The 26,125-nt window shown below is 43.4% G+C and overlaps 1 protein-coding gene across 1 annotated transcript in view; it reads left to right on the top strand.

The window, feature by feature from the left end:
• LOC106846589 (zinc finger protein 709-like) overlaps window positions 1–26,125 on the top strand; it is a 35,348-nt gene that overhangs the window by 4,141 nt on the left and 5,082 nt on the right. The gene's annotated exons all lie outside the window — the stretch shown is intronic.

A 26,125-nucleotide genomic window follows, 5' to 3' on the forward strand; every position in this document is an offset into this window, starting at 1 on the left:
ATAAATACCCAGCAGTGGGATAGCTGGATCATATGGTAGATTTATTTTTACTTTTTGGGGGAATCTCCATACTGTTTTCCATAATGGCTGCACCAATTTGCACTCCCACTAGCAGTGTATGAGGGTTCCCTTCTCTCTACATCCTCTCCAACACTTGTTGTTTCCTGTCTGGTTAATTATAGCCATTCTGACTGGAGTGAGGTGCTATCTCATTGTAGTGTTTTTTTTTTTTTTTGAGGAAGATTAACCCTGAGCTAACTACTGCCAGTCCTCCTCTTCTTGCTGAGGAAGCCCAGCCCCAAGCCAACATCTGCACCCATCCTCCTCCACCCCATATGTGAGATGCCCACCACAGCATGGCATGCCAAACGGTGCCATGTCCGCATCCGGGATCTGAACGGGCCACCAAGAAGTGGAACGTGCAAACTTAACTGCTGCGCCACCGGGCCGGCCCTATCTCATTGTAGTTTTGATTTGCATTTCCCTGGTAATGATGTTGAGCATGTTTTCATGTGCCTGTTGGCCATCCGTATAGCTTCTTAGGAGAAAGGTCCGTTCAGATCTTTTGCCCATTTTTTAATTGAGTTGTTAGTATTTTTGTTGTTGAGATGTATGAGTTCTTTGTATATTTTGGATGTTAACCTCTTCTCAGACATATGGTTTGCAAATATCTTCTCTCAATTGTTAGATTGTCTTTTCGTTTTGTTGATGGTTTCCTTTGCTGTGCGGAAGCTTTTTAGTTTGATGTAGTCCCATTTGTTTATTTTTTCTTTTGGTTTACTTGCCCGGTCAGACGTGGGACTTGAAAATATGCTGCTAATTGGGACTGGCCCCGTGGCCGAGTGGTTAAGTTTGCGCCCTCCGCTGCAGGCGGCCCAGTGTTTCGTTGGTTCGAATCCTGGGCGCAGACATGGCACTGATCATCAAACCACGCTGAGGCAGCGTCCCACATGCCACAACTAGAAGGACCCACAACGAAGAATATACAACTATGTACCAGGGGGCTTTGGGGAGAAAAAGGAAAAAAAAATGCTGCTAAGAACAATGTTGAAGAGCGTGGTGCCTATGTTTTCTTCCAGAAGTTTCGAAGTTTCAGGTCTTACATTCAAGTCTTTAATCCATTTGAGTTAGTTTTTGTGTATGGTGCAAGATAATGGTCTACTTTCATTCTTTTGCATGTGGCTGTCCAGCTTTCCCAACACTGTTTATTGAAGAGACTTTCCTTTCTCCATTAAATGTTCTTGGCTCTCTTATAGAAAATTACTGTCTGTAGATGTGTGGTTTATTTCTGGGCTCTCAGTTCCTTTCCGTTGATCTGTGTGTCTGTTTTTGTGCCAGTGCCATGCTGTTTTGGTTACTATGGCTTTGTAGTACGTTTTGAAGTCAGGGAGTGTGATACCTCCAGCTTTGTTCTTTTTTTCTCAGGAGTCCTTTGGCTATTCAAGGTCTTTTGTTGTTCCATATAAATTTTAGGATTATCTGTTCTATTTTTGTGAAAGATGTCATTGGAACTTTGATTGGGATTGCATTGAATCTATAGAGTGCTTAGGAAGTATGGACATTTTCTCTGTGTTTTTCCAGTACCAGAGGATGGCATATCCATTTCTTTCTGTGTTCAGTTTCTTTCAACAGTGTTTTATAGTTTTCAGTGTACAGATCTTTCACCTCTTTTGTTAAGTTTATTCCTAGGTATTTTATTCTTTTTGTTGCAGTTCTAAATGAGATTGTAGTTTTAATTTCTCTTTCTGCTACTTCGTTGTGTGTAGAAATGCCACTGATTTTTCTGTGTTAATTTTGTATCCTGCAACTTTACCATACTCATTTATTATTTCTAGAATATTTTTGTTGGATTCTTTAGGGTTTTATATATATAAAATCATGTAATCTGCTTCTAGTGAGAGTTTCACTTTTTCCTTTCCAGTTTGGATCCCTTTTATTTCTTTTTCTTGCCTGATTGCTCTGGCCAGGACTTCCAATACTGTGTTAAATGAGAGTGTGAAAGTGGACGTCCTTGTCTGGTTCCTGTTCTTAGAGGGATAGCTTTCACTGTTTCTCCATTGAGAATGATTTTAGCTGTGGTTTGTCATATATGGCCTTTATTATGTTGAAGAACTTTCCTTGTATTCCCATTTTGTTCAGAGTTTTTATCATAAATGGATGCTGTATCTTGTCAAATGCTTTTTCTGCATCTATTGGGATGATCATGTGATTTTTATTCTTCATTTTGTTAATGTGGTGTATTCCATTGATTTGCTGATGTTGAACCATCCCTACGTCCCCGGAATAAATCCCGCTTGATCATGGTGTATGATCTTTTTAATGTATCAGTGTATGTGATTTGCTACTATTTTGTTTAGGATTTGTGTATCAGTGTTCGTCAGTGATATTAAGCTTTAAATTTCTATTTTTGTGTTGTCCTTCTCTGATTTTGGTAGCAGAGTAATGGTGGCTTCATAGAACGAGTTAGGAAGCTTCCCTTGTCTTCAATTTTTTGGAAGAGTTTGCAAAGGATAGGTGTTAAGTCATCTTCGGATGTTTGGTAGAATTCCCCAGGGAAGCCATCTGGTCCTGGACTCTCATTTTTTGGGAAGTTTTTGATTGCTGTTTTGATCTCCTTACTGGTGATTGGCCTACTCAAATTCTCTATTTCTTCTCAATTCAGTTTAAGAAGGTTCTCTGATTCTAAGAATTTATCCATTTCATCTAGATTATCCAATTTGTTGGCATATAGCTTTTCATAGTATTATAATCTTTTGTGTTTCTGAGGTGTCGTAATTTCTCCTCTTTCGTTTCTGATTTTATTTATGTGAGCCTTTTGCCTCGTTTCCTGGTGAGTCTAGGTAAAGGTTTGTCAATTTTGTTTATGTTTTCAAAGAACCAGCTGTTGGTTTCATTGATTTTTTTCCTGCTTTTTTTTTCTTCAAGATTGGCACCTGAGCTAACTAATGTTGCCAATCTTCTTTTTTTTTCTTTCTGCTTTTTCTTCCCAAATCCCCCTAGTACATAGGTGCGTATTTTAGTTGTACGTCCTTCTAGTTGTGGCATGTGGGACGCTGCTTCAGTGTGACCTGATGAGCAGTGCCATGTTTGTGCCCAGGATCCAAACCTGTGAAAACCTCGGCCACCAAAGCAGAGCACAGGAACTTAACCACTCGGCCATGGGACCAGCCCCTCCTATTGTTTTTTTAGTTTCTATTGTATTTATTTCTGCTCTGAGTTTTATTTCCTACCTTCTACTGGTTTTGGGTTTTGTTTGTTGTTCTTTTTCTGATTCCTTTAGATGCACTGTTAGATTGTTTATTTGAGATTTTTCTTGTTTGTTGAGGTAGGCCTGTGTTGTTATAAACTTTCATTTTAGGACCATTTTTGCTGTATCCCACAAATTTTGGCATATTTTTTTTCATTTTCATTTGTCTCCAGGTATTTTTTCATTTCTCCTTTGATTTCTTCATTGACCCAATTTTTTTTTTTTTTTGGAAGCTTACCCCTGAGCTAACTGCTGCCAGTCCTCTTTTTGGCTGAGGAAGCCTGGCCCTGAGCTAACATCCATGCCCATCTTCCTGTACTTTATATGTGAGACGCCTACCACAGCATGGTTTGCCAAGTGGTGCCATGTCCGGACCCGGGATCCAAATCAGTGAACCCCAGGCTGCTGAGAAGTGGAACGTGTGCACTTAACTGCTGCACCACTGGGCCAGCCCCCAGTTATTGTTCAGTAGCATTTTGTTTAATCTCCACATCTTTGCGGCTTTTCTTATTTTCTTCCTGTAGTTGACTGCTAGTTTCATACTTTTGTGGTCAGAAAAGATGCTTGGTATTATTTCCATCTTCATAAATTTTTTGAGACTTGTTTTGTGGCCTGTTATCAGTCCTCAAGAGTATTCCATGTGCATTTGAGAAGAATGTGTATTCTGTGCTTTTGGGATGGAATATTCTGTATATATCTACTTCGTCCATCTGGTCTAATGTGTCATTTAAGGCCAGTATTTCCTTATTGATGTTCTGTTTCAATGATCTATCTGTTGGTGTAAATGGAGTGTTAAAGTCCCCTACTACTATTGTGTTACTGTCCATTTCTGCTTTTGTGTTTGTTAATAATCGCCTTATGTATTTAGGAGCTCCTATGTTGGGTACATAGATATTTACAAGTGTTGTATTCTGTTGTTGGATTGTTCGTTTTTATTATTCTGTAGTGCCCTTCTTTGTCTCTTGTTACAGTTTTGTTTTAAAGTCTGTTTTGTCAGAGATAAGTATTGCTACTCCAACTTTTCATTGCCATTTTGCATGGAGTAACTTTTTCCATTCCTTTACTTTCAGTTTGTGAGTGTCTTTAGGTCTGAAGTGTGTTTTTTATATGCAGCATATATATGGGTCTTGTCTTTTTTCATCCAATTGGCCACCCTTTGTCTTTTGATTGGAGTATTTAGTCCGTTGACATTGAAAGTAGCTATTGATAAATATGTACTTATTGCCCTTTTTTTTGGGGGGGTATTTTAGTAGTTCTTCTCTGTTCCTTTCTTCTCTTGTGCTCTTCGCTTGTGGTTTGATGGCTTTAGTATTATGTTTGGTTTCCTTTCTCTTAATTTATTGTGTATTATTATAGGTTTCTGATTAGTAATTATCATGAGGTTTCATATATAATAGTCTTGTGTTGATGGTCTCTTTAGTTTGAGTTACACTTGCTAGACGCTCTGCTCTTTTACTACTCTCCTGCCATATTTTATGCTTTTGAAGTCAAATCTAACTTTTTTTGATATGTATGTCTGTTACCCTCTTATCATTGAAATAGCTAATTTTAGTATTTCTGTCTTTTGGTCTTCATATTATCTTCATAGGTGGTTGATCTGCTACCTTTACTGTATTTTTGCCTTCACTGGTGATTTTATTGCCCTCTTTTTGGGTAATTTTCTTATTCCTATTTGTGATCTTCTCTTTCCCACTTAAATAAGTCCCTTTAACATTTCTTGTAGAACTGGTTTCTTGGTCATAATCTCCTTTAATTTTTGCTTGTCTGGGAAACTCTCTCTCTCCTTCCATTCTGAATGATAACCTTGCCAGATAGAGTATTCTTGGCTGTAGGTTTTGTCCTTTCAGCACTTTAAATATTTTGTGCCACTCCCTTCTAGCCTGTAAGGTTTCTGCTGAGAAGTCAGTTGATAGCCTTATGTGGTTTCCTTTATATCTCACTTGTTGCGTTTCTCTTGTGGCTTTTAGGATTCTCTATCTTTAATTTTTGACATTTTAATTACAATATGTCTTGGTGTGGGCCTCTTTGGGTTTGTCTTGTTTGGTGCTCTCTGTGCTTGCTGCACCTAGGTTAGGAAAGTTTTCAGCTTTTATTTGTTCAAATAGATTCTCTGCCCCTTTGTCTCTGTGTTCTCCTTCTGGGACACCTACAATACGAATGTTAATGTGTTTGGTATTGTCCCAGAGTTCCCTTAAACTGTTCTCATTCTTTCTAAGTTTTTTTTCTTTCTGTCTGTTCAGCTTGGATCCATTCTTCTGTATCATCTACTCTGCTAACGAGTCCCTCTAGTGAATTTTTCATTTCCAGTAGTGTATTCTTCATTTCTGATTGGTTCTTTTTTATATTTTCCAGTTCTTTGTTGATCTTCTCACCAAGTTCATCCATTTTCCTACTAAGATCAGTGAACATCCTTATGACTTTTTGTTTGAACTCTTTGTCAGGTAGATTGTTTATTTCTGTTTCATTTAGTTCTTTTTCTGGGGTTTTGTTCTGTTCCCTTATTTGGAACATAGTCTTTTGTCTCCTTATTTTTCTTTCTTCTCTGTGTTTGTATCTATGTATTGGGTAGATCAGCTATGTGTTCTGATCTTGGAGAAGTGGTCTTATGTAAGAAATGCCTTATGAGGCTCCGCAGCGTGCTTCCCTCTCATCGCTAGTTCCAAATGTTCCAGGAGTGTTCCCTGTGTGGGCTACATGTGTCCTTCTTTTGTGGCAGGGTTGCTCTTGCTTGCAGGTACCTGTGGAGGCTAGGCTGCCCCCCTGGCCAGCTGGTTGTAATGCTCAGCTGCATGTGGCTACTAGGGACCCTTCAGTCACTTTATTGGGTGTGGGGGGCCCCAGCATAGTTGGCTGCAATGTCTAATAGCACATTCTTGTTGCAGTTTTTCTGTTAAGTGAGTAGGCCCCCAGAGTGGCTGGTTGCTAGGCTCAGGGCCTTAAAATTGCTGTAGGCCTCTGGCCTACAAGGCTGTTGTCAGCTTTCTCAGGACTGCAGCTGGATGGGGCTGGCCCTAGGCATGGGGGCAGCCAATTGTTTCAGGCTTCGGAAGCTGGGGTCAATCCCCTATGTGGCTGTATGAGAAGCTCAGGTCAGCTGCAACTGATAAGTCCCACTGCCCACAATGCCACACACTCCATAAACGCAGTCCTGCCCTGTGTGTGAGTCCTGATCTCCTGAAGCAGAACCAATCACCCTACTGAAGAGGCCCCACACACTCCACCAATGTCCCCCCCACCCCTACTCCACCTGCTCCTTGTGCATGCCCTGCCTGACAGAAACAAACCCACTTGGCTGCAGAGGATCCAGCCACTCAGCCTATGCCTGCCCACAAGTTGCCCGAGGGCTTGCTATTGGCTGCGGCCAGTCCCCAAGGCAGGCCACCTGCCCTCACTAAGCTGGATTAAATTTGTCCTCTCGAGGGTGGGGCAAACCCCTGGGTTAACAGGCCAGGGGAAGAACTCCAATGGTATCTGCCAGCATCTGTTAGCATGCCTGTACTAGGTCACAATAATGGCTGCTACCATTGTCTCATTCCCTGGAGAGGTGTCACGTCATACCAAGATACACTCAGAGCCTATTAGGTGAGTCTCTTTTCACCAAAGGACCGTGCACCTTTCTTTCTGGTGATTTTAGGTTTCTGGTTTTTTTTTCTTTTAAGATGTTATTTTTCCTTTTTCTACCCAAAGCCCCCTGGTACATAGTTGTGGTTTTTCTCTTTTTGGTTGTGGGTGCTTCTAGTTGTGGCATGTGGGATGCCGCCTCAGCATGGCTTGATGAGTGGTGCCATGTCCACCCCCAGTATCTGAACCGGCAAAACCCTGGGCCACCGATTTGGAGCGCGTGAACTTAACCACTCGGCCACGGGGAGACCCCTAGGTTTCTTTCCAAAATGGGTGAATTTGTGTGTGGGCCATTTAAGATCTGGCTTTATTTCCCTTAAGTCTGATAGCTTTTCCAGGGGTATTCCCCATTGTTGTTAGTAGCCAGTGAAGCCACATATTACGAGACTCGTCTCGGGTGTGCTGAGACCAAAGGATGCCTATAGCAGTAATGCTCACCTGCTCCCGTCCCGTGCTCCTCCAGGAAAGGCTGTGTGCCTTAGGGTTGCTCCTGGCCAGCCTTGAAGTGCTGCAGCATGTGAAGGTGGCTTTTTTCTCTCCAGAAAGGAATTTCTGCCTCTTCCACCTCGGTCAGGACTGTCCCTTGTTGTGGAGGGTTCTTTTTATTCAGTTTTTAGCTTTCTCTGGAGTAATTGTTCCAAGAGTGGTTATGAATTGTTTGTGTCTGTGGGAGGAGGTGAGTTCAGTGTCTGCATATGCTGCTATCTTGACACCTTTCTCTTTATATAAATCCATGGGGATGCATATTTTTCTTATCTACATTTGTCCTTATAATGAGAATTTTAACTCCTCATTTTTTTGCAGCTTAAATCTCACTCCTCCTGCTTCCCCTTGCGCCCTGACCTGGACAAGCTGAGGAGAAGCCTGGGTGCTCTCTCCTCTAGAGCAGGCAGGAGAGTCCCACCGCACCAGCCCTGCCTGTGTGCAGAGCTCTAGCCCTGGCCCCACCCCCAGGCCCAGTGATGCCCCAGGCCAGGTTCCATTCCTTGCTTTCTGAGCCCTGTCAGAGCTGCTTGAGAGGCCGGCACTGCCCTCCCCTCAGACCTCTATTATGTGTGTCCTGAGCCTTTTCCTACCCTGTGTGTGTGTGTTTGTGTGCGTGCGTGTGCCACTCTGTCATCAGTCTCAAGAAAGGAACCACCTTCCTGCAGGTGACCATAACAGTTGACACCCTGAGCAGCATGTCCAGACATGACCTCACCCGTGGCTCTCTCTTCTCTTGCTCTGACTTGCTCCCCTGCTCTGCTGCCTGGTGGTGGCATGCACTGTGGGCTGCCGCTTGCCGGGGAGCTCATGCTGTGAGTTCAGTGGCCCTGTGTTGCATTGTTGACCAAGCTTCAATTCTAGTTTGACCTGTTTTGGCAGCTTAAAGAATTTGTAGGAATTTGGGAGCAGGACTATGGGATTGGGGCCTCCTTAAATGAGCCCTGGGTCAGTGTTTCTGGTGCCATCTTTCTGTGTGTTAGAGTGAAGCTGTGACAGAGGCTGGGTGGGCCCTGACATAACCCAGGGATTAGGTGTAGACAGGGACTAAACCCATTGCAAGAGGTGGGTCCACAGATGGTCACTCCTGACAGAGCTGTCATTTGAAAGAAAAAGAGAAAAGTGAGGGAGAAAGGCAGGCAGTAGGTGGCAGACTGAGTCCACACTCCTAACACCAGAGGGCTCCCCAGACCCCTTCAGTACCTCTGCTGCTGCCTCTACTGCCACAAAGATCCTGACCTTCAGGGTTGCAGGGGACAAGACCCATGGCACCCCTGTGACACAGGGATTAGTGAAAACCTGATTTAGGCCCAGGGTTTAAACCCTATAAAGCAACCAATTGTCACGGAGGAGGCTCCCAACCCTGATGGCACTGCTTTGAGGCTCTTGGGTGGAAACAGTTTATAAATAAAAGGGTAGAGAGGCACTCCCTCCCTTGAAGTGTATCCCATGAGGAAAAAAACAAAACAGGAAAGATCAGGAGGAAGGAAAAATTAGATAAAACACTGAAACAAAGGTCCACAATTTGACCCAGCTGGAAGGCAAAATATACTGAGAATTTACACAGCAAAATAGATGGAGGTACACTGCTTGGGTTTGGGCCTCTACAACATAGATGCTGAACTAAATTTGCTCTCTGAAGTAATGCACTAGTTCAGAAACCTTCAGCCAGTTAATCAATGTGAGGTGTCAAGTTACAGTTATACCTGGGCTCCTGCTAAATTTAAGGAATGTGACTCTGATGATCTTAGGGGCCTTAATGAATGTAATATAGAGGACACATAGGACAAATGTTTCATCGTTAGCCATCAGAACCATGGTCTTGCCTAAATTCTCCGTGGTCACAACACGCATTGTCCTAAAATATCCCATAGTGAGCTGGGAAGCTCTGATCCAATGAGCAAGAGTTAAAATGAAGTGAAGTCTCTGCCACTTAGAAATAGCCTGACAATTTGGGGCTCCAAGGACCTTACCCCACAAATCAAGTAGTGGATATGGCCCATTGTAAATTACCCCAGACCTTGAAAGATTGAAAAATGTATAGAAAACCTACTTAATAAAGTGTGGATTATACCCAGTGCTGCTTTTAACAGCCCAGTTTGTCCTGTTTTATATAAACCCGGAAAGAATGGATGACACCTCAGTGGTTTACCTCAGCCTTACAGCTGTCTTTGCACCACACAGACCTCTGTACCCAGTCCCCACAGTGTGGAAATTACTGACCATAGCCAACCAGCAATTGATAAGTATCCTGCTCTCACAGGTTTGGCTGAGTCTGTTCTGTTCAGTCCTGTGTCCACAGCCTCTCAGCTGCACTTGGCCTTCCCCTCTGAAGGGACATGATGCCCCTTTACTGGGTTGTCCTCATGGACCTTCCACAGCTGTGCCCTCCCACAGTCACTGCAGGCGGGGTTTGAGCTGCATCCTGGTTTCTCCAAGAACACAGGGACGATGTGACATATAATGACATCTCTGAGAACATTCAGCACCTACAAATATTGAGAAAAGGAGCTCACAAAAAGTAGATGGGACATTGCCATGCATATGAGGCCCTTCAACTTTGTTAAGTTCATGGAAATTATGTGATAATCTGAGATCTGCTCCTTCTCTGACACCATGAAGAAATAGCTGTTGTTCCCCTCAGCACCTACAACATTGAACAGGTTTTTTGGTTGTTGTAGAGGTAACTCATTTCTTGTATGCAAGCTGTATTTCAGCCCATTTGTGCCGTTACTTGCAAATTTGCCACCTTGAATAGGCATCCCCACCACAGAAGCCTAGGAGACTCTCCTTAAATTTTCATCCAGAGGCCGGCCCTGTGGCCGAGGGGTTAAGTTCGCTCGCGTGCTCTGCTGTGGCGGCCCAGGGTTTCACTGGTTCAGATCCTGGGCACAGACATGGCACCGCTCATCAAGCCATGCTGTGGCGGCGTCCCACATGCCACAACTAGAAGGACCCACAACTAAAAATATACAACTGTGTACTGGGGGGCTTTGGGGAGAAAAAGGAAAAATAAACTCTTTAAAAAAAAAAAAATTCTCATACAACCAAACTCCTGTTAGTGTCCTCAGAGACTCCTTCACTACAGAGGCCTCAGTGACCTTCTGTCATCCTCCTGGGATACCCATGGTGGCCTTAAGTTGTCCATAGGCTTCTGGTGCAAGAACCTGCCCCAGGCCCCACACTACTGCCATTGGTGCTGCAATGACCTCTACTTACGGGGCTATCCTGACATGGGACCAACTCTCGAGCTTTCCATTTTGACTTGGGACCTGGAAGCAGCACTCCAAGATCTCAGCATGGCTACTGAGACCCCCTGCAGACGTGATGGAGCCAAGCCTGGGCCCTCTGGGATGGTCCTGCCTGCAGGAGGGAGTGGTCTTCCCTGACCTCCGTCTCCTGCCAGGTGCCATGGTGTTGAAGGAGGTCATCTCTTTTTCAGACCCCGAAGCTTTCCTGAGTGCAAAGCAATGGGAGTTTGTAGACTTTAGGGGCAACAGCACCACCGTTGTCTGTGATGGAGCTCAGGCAGAGTTGCTGCTTTTCTTTTTTTTTCTTTTTTTCTTTTTTTAAAGATTTAATTTTTTCCTTTTTCTCCCCAAAGCCCCCCGGTACATAGTTGTACATTCTTTATTGTGGGTCCTTCTAGTTGTGGCATGTGGGACGCTGCCTCAGCGTGGTTTGAGGAGCAGTGCCATGTCCGCAGCCAGGATTCGAACCAACGAAACACTGGGCCGCCTGCAGCGGAGGGCGCAAACTTAACCACTCGGCCACCGGGCCAGCCCCTGCTTTTCGTGTCTTAATTGGGACATCTCTGATGAAGGACTGGACCCAAGGGTCATCACACTGACCATCCATGAAGTAGTCATCTTAGCACCGTCCAAGAGTTGGCTCCCACTGCAGACATTACAGCTATGGGTGATTCCCTGAAAGTTGCCCCTTTGTGGTAAAAAAAAAAAAAAAAAAAAAAAAACTCCAAGAATTTCTTGCCTCACAGATACCTACAATAAAGATCCAAGTAACACTTTACTCATAGAAAGTCCACACACAAAGCCTCACCAGGACACACTTTATCCACGTGGGAGTTCCAGACACTACTGATAGTAACAAAGGCAATCCCTTCTCAGAATACATAGTGCTAGGCTCTTACCAAGGCATTCAGTGGAAGTTTCTCCTCTCTTCCAAGTCTCGTGGTGCAGGCCTCATACAGCAGCATTATGGCTTCTTGAAGTAAGTTCAAGTTAGTTGAATGAAAGATGGTCTGTTTCTGTCATTGGCCAGTCATCACTTTGAATATTAATACATCTGTCTTTGTCTTTTTTTCCTAGAAGACTTGACTTTTTTTAGAGGATTTTTAGGTTTACAGAAGACTTGGTTGGAAATTACACAGATTTCCCACATAATCCCTCTGCCTCCACACAATTTGGCTTATATTTCATATCTTATATGACTCCAGTACATTTGTTACATTTGATGAGCCAATTTGATACATGAAAGCTCATAATTTACATTAGTTTGTACTCTGATATACACAATCTCTGTACTTTGGCCAATGTGAAATGACATGTCTCCATCGTTTCTGTGTCATATGGAACACTTGTACTGTCCTAAAAATCTCCTGTGCTCCCCTATTCATTCTTCCCTCCCTCCCACCCACGATCCCTGGCAACCAATGATCTTTCAGTGTCTTATACTTCTGTTTTTTCCAGAATGTCACTTGCTTGGAATTGCACAGTGTGTAGCCTTGTCATATTGGCATCTTTCACTTAGCAGTATGATTGTAAGGTTTCTCCATGCCATCTTGGCTTGAGAGCCTCGTTTCTATTCATCACTGAAGAGTATTTTGTACTATGGACATAGCAGTTTCTCCATTCACCTATTGAAATTACCTTGGTTACATCTAGGTCTTGACTATTATGCTTAGAGCTCCTATAAACATTCACGCGCAGGAATTTTGTGAACATCAGTTTTCAACTTATTTGAGTAAATTTGCAAAAGTGTGATTGCTGCCTTGTACGGTAAGTGTACACTTAGTTTCAAGAAACTGCCTTCCTTCTGAAGTAGGTGTGTCCTTCTCGATTCCCACCCGCTTTGAAGGAGGGTTCCTGGTGCTCTCCATCTCCACTTCACCATCATTTGGTGTTCTCAGCGTTTTTAATTCCAGCCAATGTGATAAGTATCTGGTGATATCTCATTCTTCTTTTATTTGCCATTTCCTCGTGACATAAAATTTTGAGCATGTTTTCATGTGTTGATTTACCATCTGTATGTAATTGTTAAAGTTGCAATTCTTTTTAATTTTTTTTCTCAAGATTTTATTTTTCCTTTTTCTCCCCAAAGCCCCCTGGCACACAGTTGTATATTTTTAGTTGTGGGTCACTCCAGTTGAGAAATGTGGGACGCTGCCACAGCATGGCCTGACAAGCGGCGCCATGTCCATGCCCAGGACCCGAACCAGCGAAACCCTGGGCCACTGAAGCAGAGCGTGCGAACCCAACCACTCGGCCACAGGCCGGCCCCTAAAGCTGCAATTCTTGATCATTGAATTGAAAATATTTTGCCTGGTTTTTTTTCTTTTGGCACCTGGGGCTAACAACTGTTGCCAATCTTTTTTTTTTTTTTTCTCCCCCCGCTTTATCTCCCCAAACCCCCCCCGTACAAGTTGTATATCTTAGTTGCACGTCCTTCTAGTTGTGGGATGTGGGACGCCACCTCAGCATGGCCTGACGAGCAGTGCCATGTCTGCGCCCAGGATCCGAACCCTGGGCTGCTGCAGCAGAGCGTGCGAACTTAACCACTCAGCCACGGAGCCGGCCCCTATTTTGCCTATTTTTAACTGTGCTGCTTTTCTTTTTATTGATGAGTTTTAAGAGTTCTTTGGATGTTTTGGGTACCAGTTTTTTGTCAGATAAGTTACTTTTAAAGATTTTTCTGCCAGTTTGTGGCTTGTGTTTTCATTCTCTTAACATTGGGTACCACTAAGTGGAAGCTTTCCACTTTAATGAAGTCAGACTTTTTTTTCTATTTTGGATCTTGCTTTTCACATTGTATCTAACAATTAATTGTGAAACCGAAGTCCCCTAGACTTCTCCTATTTTATCTTTGCAGAGTGTTGTAGCTTTACATGTTATACTAAGATCTGTGATTCATTTTGAATTAATTTTTGTAAAAATATAAAGTCTGTCTAGATTCTTTTTTTTGCATGTGGACGGTCAATTTTTCTGGCATTATCTGTCTGAAAAGACTGTGTTTTCCCTTGGAGTTGCCTTTGGCCCTTTATCAAAGATGAATTCAAGTACCTATGCCTTAAATTTAGCCCTACCCTCAACCTGTCCCCATGCTACTCCATGCTGTTCTCTGAATAAAGGAGCACTGCTACAAGACCCTGAGAGTCCAACAAATCTTTCGACTCCTCGGCTCACTCAGCCAGCATCAAACCCACAGCAGAGGACAGGGCAGCTGGGTGAGGACGCACAGACCTTTGTTGTCCACACTGAGCTTCCAATGGGAAAGCAAAGTGAGGAAGGGGCAGGTGGTGAGGGGCGTGTTTCTGGGAGTGATCACAGCAGCGTGAGGGGCTGGGACATGGTGATCACTGCAGCCATCGTGGGCCCTGACTCTCCGTCTTCAGGGCCTGAGCCCTTCAGGGCCATTTTCTCTGAGGGTTTGTGACTCTGGGTGTCTGTGTGGGTGTGTGCACATGTGTGTCCAGTGAGGAAGCCTGTGTGACTCTGTACATCTGTCTGGGGGGCTATGTGTGTATGTCCTTAAAGCCTGGAATGCTGTTATGTCATTTGCTACCTAACTGCCCTGGTAGCCTGGTCAGAAACTGATCTAAAATAAGTTTCCTTCCAGTTTAAAATTTAAAATTTACAACTGAGAGGCCAGCCCAGTGGCCAAATGGTTAAGCTTGCATGCTCCGCTTCGGTGGCCCAGGGTTTCACGGATTCGGATCTTGGGCGTGGACCTCGCACCACTTGTTAGGCCACGCTGAGAAGGTGTCCCACATGACCGAACCAGAGACACTCACAACTAGAATATACAACTGTGTACTACGGGGCTTTGGGGAGAAGACGACGACAAAAAAAAGATTGGCAACAGATGTTAGCTCAGGTGCCAATCTTTAAACAAAAAGTATAGTTGAGACTTTAATAAACTCGTGTCACACCCTGTGGTTAGACTGAGAAGAGTCCTTGCTCCCTGGCTAGGGCTGTGGGATTCACACTTCCCACCAGAGCCAAGTACTCTGGGAAGCTTTATCTTCAGGACCAAATGAGTGGGGTGAGGAGGGCTGGGCGGAAGGCTCATGCCTAGCAGGGAGCACAGATTAAAAAGGAGCCTGACTCTTTATTACAGATGGTGAGGTCACATTCAAGTGTCTGTATTTCTAAACAAGGGTCACAGTTCCATAGTTGGCCTCCCAGCCTTATTCCAAGCCCTTGACACCTAGAGGACATAAGACCTTCTTGTTTCAGTGTGGCCTGGAATGGGTCACCCTCATGGTCTGTACTTGCTCCATTTGAAACTCAGTCTGGACTTCTCATTGCACACCGGGGCCCTCTGTTCACAAAGAGCTGGGTGAAAACAACAGAGGCAGCCCCAGGCCAGGAAAAGGTTCTGTTTAAATGCAGTTATGCCAGGTGAGTCAGGTTCCAGCCACCAGCCTAGGCGGGTTCTGCTGAGCCAAGCAACTGCCCGCGCTTTTTCCCTCAAGCACAAGTGGGCAGGGACTTCCGTACTGTCCAATCAGGAGAGCTGCTGGGGCAGGTGGGTGGGGCAATGCACTGCACCTACCTGGACCTCCCTTCTCGCCTCTGCCATGCTCAGGAGGGATTGTCACCTCCATTAACAGTCCCTGGTGACTCTGCCACAGCCTCTGTACCTCTGCAGTCTGCACTGGTCATAGGAGTCCTAGCAAGGACTCAGAGAGACCCAGGAGACCTAGAAATGGTGAGTGTGCGGCCCTGGGATGAGGAGATGGGGAGGAGGGGCTGATGAGACTCATCAGTTTCAAAACCCAGCCTCCCCTTGGTCAACTCCAGAGTCTGTAGATCTGAGTCCACCAGTCGTGCTGCTTGGACCTGTGTCCCCTCTGGCTGGCAGTGAGGGGCCTGGGACGGCACTCAGGACCCTGGGCATTCTGTCCATCACTGAGCAGTGACTTCACCCCCTGAGCCTCTCTGGGCAGCTCTGAACCCGCAGCCGCACATCTCCCCAGACTGGTGACCATGGGGAGGGCTGTCAAGCACAGTGGTTACACTGTCTCCTGAGTTCATGCAAGCAAGATGCTGAGGTCTCTGGGGTCCTCAGTGCCTCCTTTTGTCCCCTGGGGGCACCTGATTTTCCCTGAGTTTCGCTAATGTTTGGGGAGCAGGGTCTCAAATCCACCATGCTGTCCCCTCATGCTGGCTCTTCCTGGGACTCACAATAAGTCTGAATTTTCAGATCCCTCCCCGCATTCCCAAAGCCACTTCCCCTCACAGCATCCTCATCACCTCCTCCTCCTCCCTGGTGCATTTCCAACAGACCTAATATTTTAATCCTTTTCTCATTTTCCCCCAGAGCCATGGGTGGCTTTTTAAAAGATTTTATTTGCCTGTGGATATTTTACATGAGAGGAAAGCAGAGGAGAACCACCTGGAGCTACATTTCAGGAAACCCTTGTGCCTCTCCCCCAGGATCTTTCTGGTCCCAGACATCCCATGGGAGGGAGTCCTCTAGGTTCTTCTTGAGAAACTTTGCTGTGTAATCTGGCCTCTTAGGACTGCCCGTCCCTGGGTTTGTGACCTAGAAAAGATTCATTCACTTATTTAAGTCCGTTTTTCATTAAGGGTAAATATGTTTATCAGTGAGATTTGGAAGACATTATTCTTTCCAAACAGGCAACAAAGAGGTGAATTTCAGAAAAGAGTATTATATTCCTGTTACATTCCACATGTTAAGGATACTCATTTCACTCTTTTTTCGCCTGAATGTGTTTGGTAAGTTTCTGAGGTGTGTTCCTTACTTTTGGATGCTTTCAAATGAAATTCCAGGCCTTAGACCTGCCTGACCAAAAGTGTTCAACTGTGATTTCTTGTCACGGACATCATGTCACCCAGGACCAGAAACACAATTTGCTAGCCCAAAATATGTGTTGGCATAAGGGCTATTTTGAGCTGATGATTATTAAAAAGCAGCAGACACAGGAAAAGCTCTGAAAGTCTACTGGAAGTTACCCTTTTCTAAGAGAAATCCACATTTATAAGAGAAACGTCCCTTTGTAAGGGTGCCTCCCTCTGTGTTCCAGGAAGGGCAGGATGACTCTAAATCTCTAGAAACTCTATCAGTGGAGAAGGCAAGGAGTTAAATCTGCGGGACAGCTTGCCCCTTGTTCACTGTGCTTTTCCTGCTGACCTCCCGTCGCTAACCCCATCTTAACAGCAGGACGTTAGAGCTCTTTGTCACAGGAGGCGGCCAGCCAGGAGCCTGTGGGGAAGAGAAAGTTTTGATCTGCCAGTCAGACCTCACCCTGCCAGGTCTTTGCATCCCAGCCGGCCCTCCCTGCTCCCTTAAGCCTCAGCCCATGCTCTGGATGAGGGAGACGGAGTTGAGAGCCTGTCCTCCTGTATCCTGGCCAATCGATGTCACAGTCAACTGTTTCTTCTTTCAAAGACTGGTGTGCCGTGGTCTTAGCTTCTGTGCGCCTCAGGTGGCGAGCCCTCGCTCAGTTAGGGTAATAATTAACTGACTTTTTTCTAAAAGGAATAGGTACTTGGGGTTTTCCAGTTAAAATAGTAAAAGTGTCCTATAATTTTCTTTCCTATTTTCCACAGAAATGCTGGGTTTAAGTGATTTTGCTGGATTATTCCAACACTGGGTTTGTGTGATTTAAAATAACATGAAGTTCCGGAGCATCTCCAGTGGGGAGCAGAGGCCCACAGTCAGACCCAAGCTAAGGCCCCCTTGGGCCTGCAAAGAGGCCTTGAAGGCCCAGTTGTCCTTCCTGGGGAGCCTCCCCCTGCAGGTGTCCTACTGCTCACACCCCCATTGAAGGTGCCTTTATCCTGAGAGAAGCTTCAGAGCCCTGGAAAGCTGGGGGTGCACGTGCTCATGGGGTCGGGAGTGACACCCTGTCTGAGGCTGTGGTTGTGGTTCTTAGGCCTGGACATTTTAAACATTGTTTGAGTTTAGCCCCCACACTGTAGGTGCACTGAGAGTGTAATCTGTGCACAGTGAGGAAGTCTGTGAAGATCGGGTGTTCCGTCCTGTGGACAAAGGGTTCATGAATTTGGAGTTCATGTGGGTGTGGGTCAGAAGCTTAGACTGAATCCGGCTGAGAGTTTCCTCACTTGTGAGAGTGGGATCCTGGGGGAGGCAGTGCTTCCATGCTCACAGGAGAGGGAGCGTGTGTGGGGCTCCCAGAGCTCATCCCTGTGGCTCCTCAGGGGTCCCCACCCTCCTTCACCAGGGACTGACCCTTTCCAGGGGTTACGTCTCAATCCGGAGTGTTTAGACCCTAAATTTAGGAGTATAGTCAACTTTCTGAGAGCAGTCATCCATTCTGAACTCTAGGTAAACAGGCTTCCTCTGTGACCTGATTCCAGTATTTGTGTTTCTATTCTTGGATTCCTTTATCCATTGAAGATTGCAGCCCTTTGATTGTAGATTTCATTAGCAGTTTTGGTTTTAAAATATATGTTGATTGAGTGGTATTATATGAGTAAGGCAAGAAAATCGTTGAACCAAATAGAATATTTTGTTCCATTTAGACAAGAGAAACTCAAGATGTGAGATGGGTGTATTTAAGTTCTCAGTGGCATTTTCTTATTTTAGATCAGTTTTTGTGTGTCTATGTCCCTAGAAAAATTTGACATTTGAAAGTCTATATTATTCCTAAGGCAAATGAATTCCTATTTTAATGGATGTGGGGAAACACACTTGAATTTGTTTTCATTGATTTGAGGAAACAGGTCAAAGCTTATTAAATCGTTGGAATTCCTAGTTTATCCCAGGGGTTAATTGCAAACCCCTTATGTGTTATAATATGCTACTCCTTCCTGAAACTATCCCCAGTGTGACATATAGTGGAGGGACATTCTATAAGCCTCCTTTTCCTCTCTGTTAGAAAAGGATTTCTAAATTTTTATTGTCTGCAGTTTTATATCCATTCATGTTAAAGCAGTAAATCTTGCTGTGGTTTCCTATGTAGAAATGTTATAATTAAATTAATTTTTAAAAGCAAAAGTTAATTAAAATCAATCAACCACTGGGAAATACGTCTATATGTTTGTCTCCTTACTTTAAATAAATGCATGAGAAGATTAAAAAATTCCTAAGACAGGAAACTAACTCCAGAAGACTCCCTGCCTGCAGTCCTGCCCCACTCCTCTGCTCTGACTCCAGCCTCCCTACGTGACCAGTTTTGCTCACTGCTTCACCATCCTGTTAGTGTTTCTTTATGTAAAAACAAGCCAGTGTGAATGCCTATTATTCTTACCTGTCTGTTCTTGTAATGAGTGGCCAGGATCCACGTTTTATTTCTGAAAACTTAAGCCTCACCCTCTCTTTTCCTCTCCGCCTTCTCTGGACAGGCTGATGAGAAAGCCTGGAGGCTGCTGCACTGTGGGCTGCTGCTTCCTGGGCAGCTCCTCCTGGGCGCTGTGCTGCCCGGTGTTGCACTGTTGACCCACCAAGCCTGGGTTCTATGGACAGAGGAGTCCAATTTGGCAGTTTCAGTTCCTTTGGTAGTGGGAGTCTGGGACTGGGGCCCTCCTTAATGTGGTCCTGAGTTATGGAAACTGTGTGTTTAGACTGAAGGTGAGACTGAGGCTGAGGGTGCCTCCATGTTTTGGGGAGTCTGGGGTTATGAGGATGTTTGTACCCTGTGAATGAGCTGAGCCCGTCAGATGGTCACTGGTTAACGAGCAGTTTTTTCAGAGAGAAAGAGACAGGAAAAAACAGCCAGTAGGTGTTGAGATTACAGAAGGCTCACCAGGACCCCTAAGTCACTCTGCTGCTGCTGCCACCGCTGCATCTCTTGCAACAAAGACCCTGATCCTCTGGGTTGTAGTGAACCACACTCAGTCTGAGTTTGGACCAATAAAGGCATTCGTTCAAACCCGACTTAAGCCTGGGTCCCTTAAACTCTATAAAGCAACCAGTTGTCATGGAGGCCGAGTCTGACCCTGATGGCAGTGATGTGAGGCTCTCTGGAGGAGGCCCTTAAGTTGTCCATAGGCTTCTCATGAAGAAACTACCCCACGTCCCATGCTGTATGCCATTAGAGCTGCTGTTGTCACCAGGTACTGAGATCTCTTGAAAATACAGGCTCTCACAAACACTGAGCTATTGTGTCTTTGCCATGGAAACAGCCTCCCCACAGCTCAGCCTGGCTACTGACACCGATTTGTGATATGATGGAGCCTAACCTTTTCCTCTGTCTTAGTGACCTGCAGGACGGGCATGGCATTTCCTTCCTTGGTTCATTGATAGATTCCAGGGTGATGGAGGAGGTCACCCCTCTCCCAGACAAATTGGTTTCTTGCATAATAAGTTAATTGGGATTAACTTAATGCACAGCACTGGGGAGTGCACAGACTTTAAGGATGACAGTATACTCTCATGTATGATAGAGCTCAGTGGAGAGTTGCTGCTCTTCATGCCTTAATTGGGACATCCCTGAGGAAGGACCAACCCAAGTTCCACCATATGTAACCAAATACCAGGCAGTCATTTTACTACTAGCAAAAAAATGGTCTCATCTGCATATGTTCACAAACTCTTGGGTGATTGTCTAAGAGATGCCCCTTTGTGGTAAAGGAACTCTGGGAATCTCCTGACTCAGAGATAATAAAAAGAGAAATCAGCATAACCCTTGTCTGTACATTGCTAGGTCTACAATACAAGGACCCACCAGGACACTCATCATCCCCCTTGGAGTTCTGCCACTACCAATAGTGACCGTGGCACTTCTCAGAGGAGACAGTGCTGTGCTCTCCAACAAGGCATTCGATGGAAGTTTCCCCTCCCTTATGGGTCTCAGGCTCATAGTCGCCATACTGGCTTATTGAAATCAGTTGAATGAGAGATGTGCTGTTTCAGTCATCAGGGGTGTAATCCATTTCTCTTCATCTTGTTTTAGAAAGACTTCATTGGTTTAAATTTTTTATTTCATTTTATTGAGGTCCTAATAGTTTATGACATTGTGAAATTTCAGTTGTACATTATTGTCAGTCACCATATGAATGTGCCCCTTTACCCTTTTCACCCACCACCAACCTCTTCCCCTCTGGTAACCACTAAACTGTTCAAACTGAACTGTCCGTGTGTTAGTGTATCTTCCAGATGTGAGTGAAATCATATGGTAATTGTCTTTCTCTGGCGTAATTCACTTAACATAATACCCTCAAAGTCCATCCTGTTGTTGCCAGTGGGATGATTTTTTTATTATGACTGAGTAGTATTCCGTTGCATACATATACCACATCTTCTTTATACATTCATCATTGGACGGGCACTTGGGTTACTTCTCTGTCTTGGCTATTGTGAATAGTGCTGGAATAAATGTTGGCGGTGCGTAAGTTTTTGAATTATTGATTTCAAAGTCTTTGGATAAATACCCAGTACTGGGATAGGTGGGTCATATGGTATTTCAATTTTTAATTGTTTGATAAATCTCCATACTGTTTTCCATAGAAGCTGCACCACTTTGCATTCTCACCAGGAGGTTATGAGGTTTCTCCTTTCTCCATATCCTCTCCAGAATTTCTTTTTTGTCTTGGTGATTTTAGCCGTTCTGACAGGTGTAAGGTCATATCTTAGTGTAGTTTGGATTTGCATTTCCCTGGTTAATGAGGTTGAACATCTTTTCATGTGCCTGCTGGCCATCTGTATATCTTCTTTGGAAAAATGTCTGTTCATATCCTCTGCTCATTTTTGGATTGGGTTGTTTTTTGCAGTTCAGTTGTGTGACGACTTTGTATATTACGGAGATTAACCCTTGTTGGATATATGATTTACATTTCTATATTCTGTCCTCCAGATTGCGAATTCTGTCATGTAATATCAGCTCTATTATTCAGGGACTCCAGATTTTTCTCTCATTCATTATGTTTTTCATCTCCAACATTTGTGATTGGTTTTTCCTTATAGTTTCAATCTCTTTTGTGAAGATTCCTGATTTCCTTCAACTGAGTTTCCTTGTAACTTGTTGAGATTTTTTGTGATATTTTGAATTCCCTGTCATTTAGATTGTATATTTCTGTGCCTTCAGAATTGATTTCTGGGTGCTTATCCTTTTCCTTCTGGTCTGGACTATTAATATATTTCTTCACACTATTTGCTGGGGTGAATTTGTGCCTTTGCATAGTGATAGTATCTGGCCACAGATTCCACCTGCCACCACTGGGGTATCAGGAGCTGTGTATTCTGAGCCTACCACGAACTCTGTGCCTGTCCTTTGGAATCTGTGCTAACAGGGCCCATCTGCAGTTGCCTGGTGGCAGCTGCTGCTTTTCTAATGTTTGCTCAGGTGCAGTGGGCACTTTCCTTCACATGAATGATCCCTGATGCTTGCTTTGCCCTCATTATTTGCCCTTCTGGGGTGCTGGCTTGATTAAGACAACCCCACAATAGCTTCGCCTATTCTCTTGGAGCTCTCCCACAGCCCGTGAGGGAACTTGAAGAGTGAAGGTGTTCCCACAGAGAGCCACTCCTCCCCACTCTTCTCAGAGCTATGCACAGTCCTGCACCCAAGGTCACTGCTGGGGAGGGAAAGGAGATCCTCTTCCCTCCTTCCACTACCTCCCTGGAGGTCCAGCACCTCCACCTTCAGACATACGGCTGCATGGGTCTCTCACATGTTTTTTGTGTGATTGTCCTTTGGTTTATGAATATCCTTTTCATGTATCTTCGTGGGGAGAGTCTAAGGGAACAGCTCACTCCACCATGATGCTGACATCACTCGTAAGACTTCAGGGTTTTTTAGAGCAGGTTGTGGTTTACAGAAAAATTGGTTGGAAGTTAGTTCCCCCAAACCCATCTCTCTCCATCCACACAGTTTGCACACCTTTTCACATTTTGTAGTACTGTGATACATTTATTACAATTTCCAAGCCCATATAGATAGATTATAATGCACAGTATATATTGCTATTCACCCTTTGTGTTATACAATGTGTGGGTTTGGCAAATGTGTAATGACGTGGACCCATCATTTCTGTATCATGGAGTGTAGTTTCGCTTCCCTAAAACTCCTCTGTGCCCCACCTATTGACTTATCCCTCCCTCCAACCTCCAAATCCTTCACAAGTAAAGATCTTTCTACTCGCTCATACTTTTGTGTTTTTCAAAATGTCATGTACTTGGAATCATACACTACATAGCTTTGTCACATTGGCTTCTTTTCCTTAGCAACAGAGTTTTCAAGTTCCTCCATGTGTTTTCATGGCTTGATATGTGATTTCTTTCTATCCCTGAACAGTATTTCATTATGTGAATACACCAGTGATTGTTTTTCTCTATTAGAGTCTTGAAGGACATCTCATTTAAAATAACTCTCGCCAATTATGAATAAAGTACCTGTAATAATTCACGTGTAGGTTTTGTGTGAACATAAGTTTTCCATTCATTTGGAAAAATCCGAAGGATTGTGATTTCTGGATCTTGCTCTGTGTACTAACAGTGTATTTTGTTTTGAAGGAAATTTCCTGTCTCCCATTAGGTGTCCCAAATTCCACTTCCACCAGCAATGAATGAGGGTTACCTGTAGCTTCACATCTTCACCACTGTTTGGTGTTCTGAGTTTTAGCTTTTTAATGTTTTTAATGATACCTTGTTGTATTTGCAATTTACTAATGACATTTGACGTGCAGCGTATTTTCATATTGCTTATTTCCCATCTATATGTCTTTTCCAGTGACCTCTCTGTTCAGATCTTCTGCCCATTTTTTCATTGAGTTGTTTGTCTCCTGACTTGAGTTTTTAGAGTTTGGATGTTCCAGATACCAGTCATTTATCTCAAAGGGTTTTACAGAACTTTTCTCTTACTCTGTGAATCGTGTTTTTGTTTTCTTAACAGTCTCATTCTCAGAGCAGGAGTTTTTCACTTTAATGAAGTAAAGTGTTTGTTTTTTTCTTTTGTGGACCTTGCCTTTTGGTTTCGTCTCTAAAGATTCATCTCTGAACACAAGGTCATCTTCATTTTCTCCTATGTTATCTTATAGAAGTTTATTGTTTTGGCATTTACAATTAGATATGTGTTTTGACTTAATTCTTCTGAAAGATGTAAGGCTGATGTCTCCATTCATTGTGTCTGTGTGTTTTTATCATTTCCTCCACTACTAAAAGACTTTCTCTTTCGTTTGACCTGCCTTTCCGTTGTGAAAATCACTTGACTATATTTGTGCGGGTGTGCGTGTAGAGGAATTGACTCATATGCTCCACCCTTGCTACACTCTTTTGTTAATTCCTGGAATTATTTTTGTTGTTATGAATTCTCTCAGATGTTTCACAGAGACAATTGTGTCATATGGAACAAATCAGGTAAATTTAGCTATGTGTTTTGTGAGGACGTTTTTCCTTAAGGAGGGCAGTGTGCCCTCTATCACTAGCTATCACAAATGGATGCTGTATTTTATCAAGTCCTTTTTCATTTTCGTTTTCCCCTCATTTCCTTTCTGATATTAGTAATTTCCGTCTTCCATCTTTCCTTTATTTTCTTCACCAAAGGTTCATCACTTACTAGTCTTGTCAAAGAAACATTTTTTTGTTTTAATTTTCTCCATTGGTTTCCCACAATGTTATTGCTTTCTTTTCCAATTTTTATTATGTCCTTTATTGTCCTACTTTGGGTTTAAGTTGGTTTTCTTTTATTGTTCCCAAGGTAGACGCTTATATTATTGATTATAGATCTTTGGTTTTCCAATGTATGTGTTTCATGGCATAAACTTCCCTCTAGGCACTGCTTTTGTTGCATCCAAGAACCTTTGGTATGTTGTGTTTTTATTTCATTTAGTTCAAAATAATTTTTTTGTTGTCACAGGACTTTTTTTTTCATCTTGTTTACTATTTAGAAGAGTGTTGTTGAATCTCCAATACTTGGAACTTTTCCAACTATTCTGTTGTTACTGACTTCTGGATGAATGACAGTGTGTTGTGAGAGCATATTTTATTTGATTTCTGTTCTTTCAAATTTAAGGAATGCCTTATGTCCTAGAATGTGGTTTGTCTTAGTGAATTTTCCAAGTGAACTTGAGAATAATGTGCGTTGCTGTCATTTATTTCACTTGTCCATAAGCCTCTCATTACCAAATACATCATTGTTAGTATTATTTTAAAGTATCATCTGTTATATTAATTATAAGTAATATAAAAATATGTTTTATCTTCATTTTTCTAATCATTTACCTTTATCATTTACATTTTTTCTGGTTGCTTCTGAACACTTTAAAAGTAGGTGTACTCATGACAAATTTCCTCAATTTTTGTCTCAGAATGTCCTTATTTTCTTTTATTTATGAAGGATTATTTTCCTTGACAGAATTCTAGGAGAGTTTTTTTTATTTTTAAAATGTGAAATATTTCACTCTATTCTGTTCTTTCTTGCCTGGTTCTTGAAGAAAAGTCCAATTTAATTCAGATCCTTGTTTCTTGATACCTGAGCTGTGTTTCTTCTCTGGCATTTTTCAATACACTCTATCTTTGTCTCTGCTTTGAATGTGACACCCTGGGGTGTGCACTTTTTTAATTAATCATGTTTAGTGTTCTTGATATGGATCCTGATATCGGGTTTCCCTACATTGAACCCAGCATGTATGGGGTTAAAACCAAAACACTCTTTCCCTGCTTACTCCCGGGCTTCCTGGCTCCAGAATCCACTATCCTCCATGGAGACAGACACTGCGAAGGACAAGCACCTGGGTTCATTTATCTCCTCCCCACAAGGAGCTACAGGCTGGTGGGAAAGCTGCTGAGCAGCAAGGTCACGGGCTCCCTCCTCTCTGCAAGTGTCTCAAGGCCAAAGACAGGGTGGTGGGAAAGCTCTGACCAGCAAGGCCATGTGCTCCCCCTCCCCTACCTAAAACCCCAAATAGAAAGCCTTCCTTTTAGCTTTTTGGCGAGTTTTGGATTTCAGCATTAGCGGCCCTTTGTCCTTGCTCAGCACTGTGCAATAATAAAATTCCTACTTTCTTCCACTATACCTGGTGTCAGAGATTGGCTTGCTGTACTGTGGGTGAACGAACTCACTTGAGGTTTGATATCATTCTCTGAGCTTCCTGGATGTACAGTGTGCTGGCTATCATTAACTTTAGGATATTTTGGTGATTATTACTTCACTTGTTTCTTCTGTTTCTCTCTGTCTTCCTTTTCCTTCAGGTATTCCCAACATATCTTTTTAAACCTTTTGTTAGAGGGTGGTCCTAGGCTTCATGGATATTGTGTTCTTTTTAGTTCTTGTCTTTGCATTAGACTCTGGTGAAATAGATTTTCTGTTTAGCACCGGCCTTGATAACTACAGAATCTCTGGGGCTTATTTCAAAATGCCATCTTTTTTCTCTTCTTCCAAATTATGGAGACACTGGCTTACCATATGACCTCATGGATCTAAGAAGAGTTTTTCTTTTCAAGCTTGTTCTTTTTCTTCTTTTTCTGTCAAGAATAACAACTTCTAAGTTCTTTAAATGCAGGATCAGAAGTTGGCAGGGCATCATCTAGAGTATCTGGTCCAGAAAACCATCCTCTTAAAGGTGCAGAATGGAGATTTTAGCTTTTCTTTTGAAGAAAAGCACTGTT

Source organism: Equus asinus, chromosome 20 (genome assembly GCF_041296235.1).
Source record: "Equus asinus isolate D_3611 breed Donkey chromosome 20, EquAss-T2T_v2, whole genome shotgun sequence".
NCBI lineage: Eukaryota > Metazoa > Chordata > Mammalia > Perissodactyla > Equidae > Equus > Equus asinus.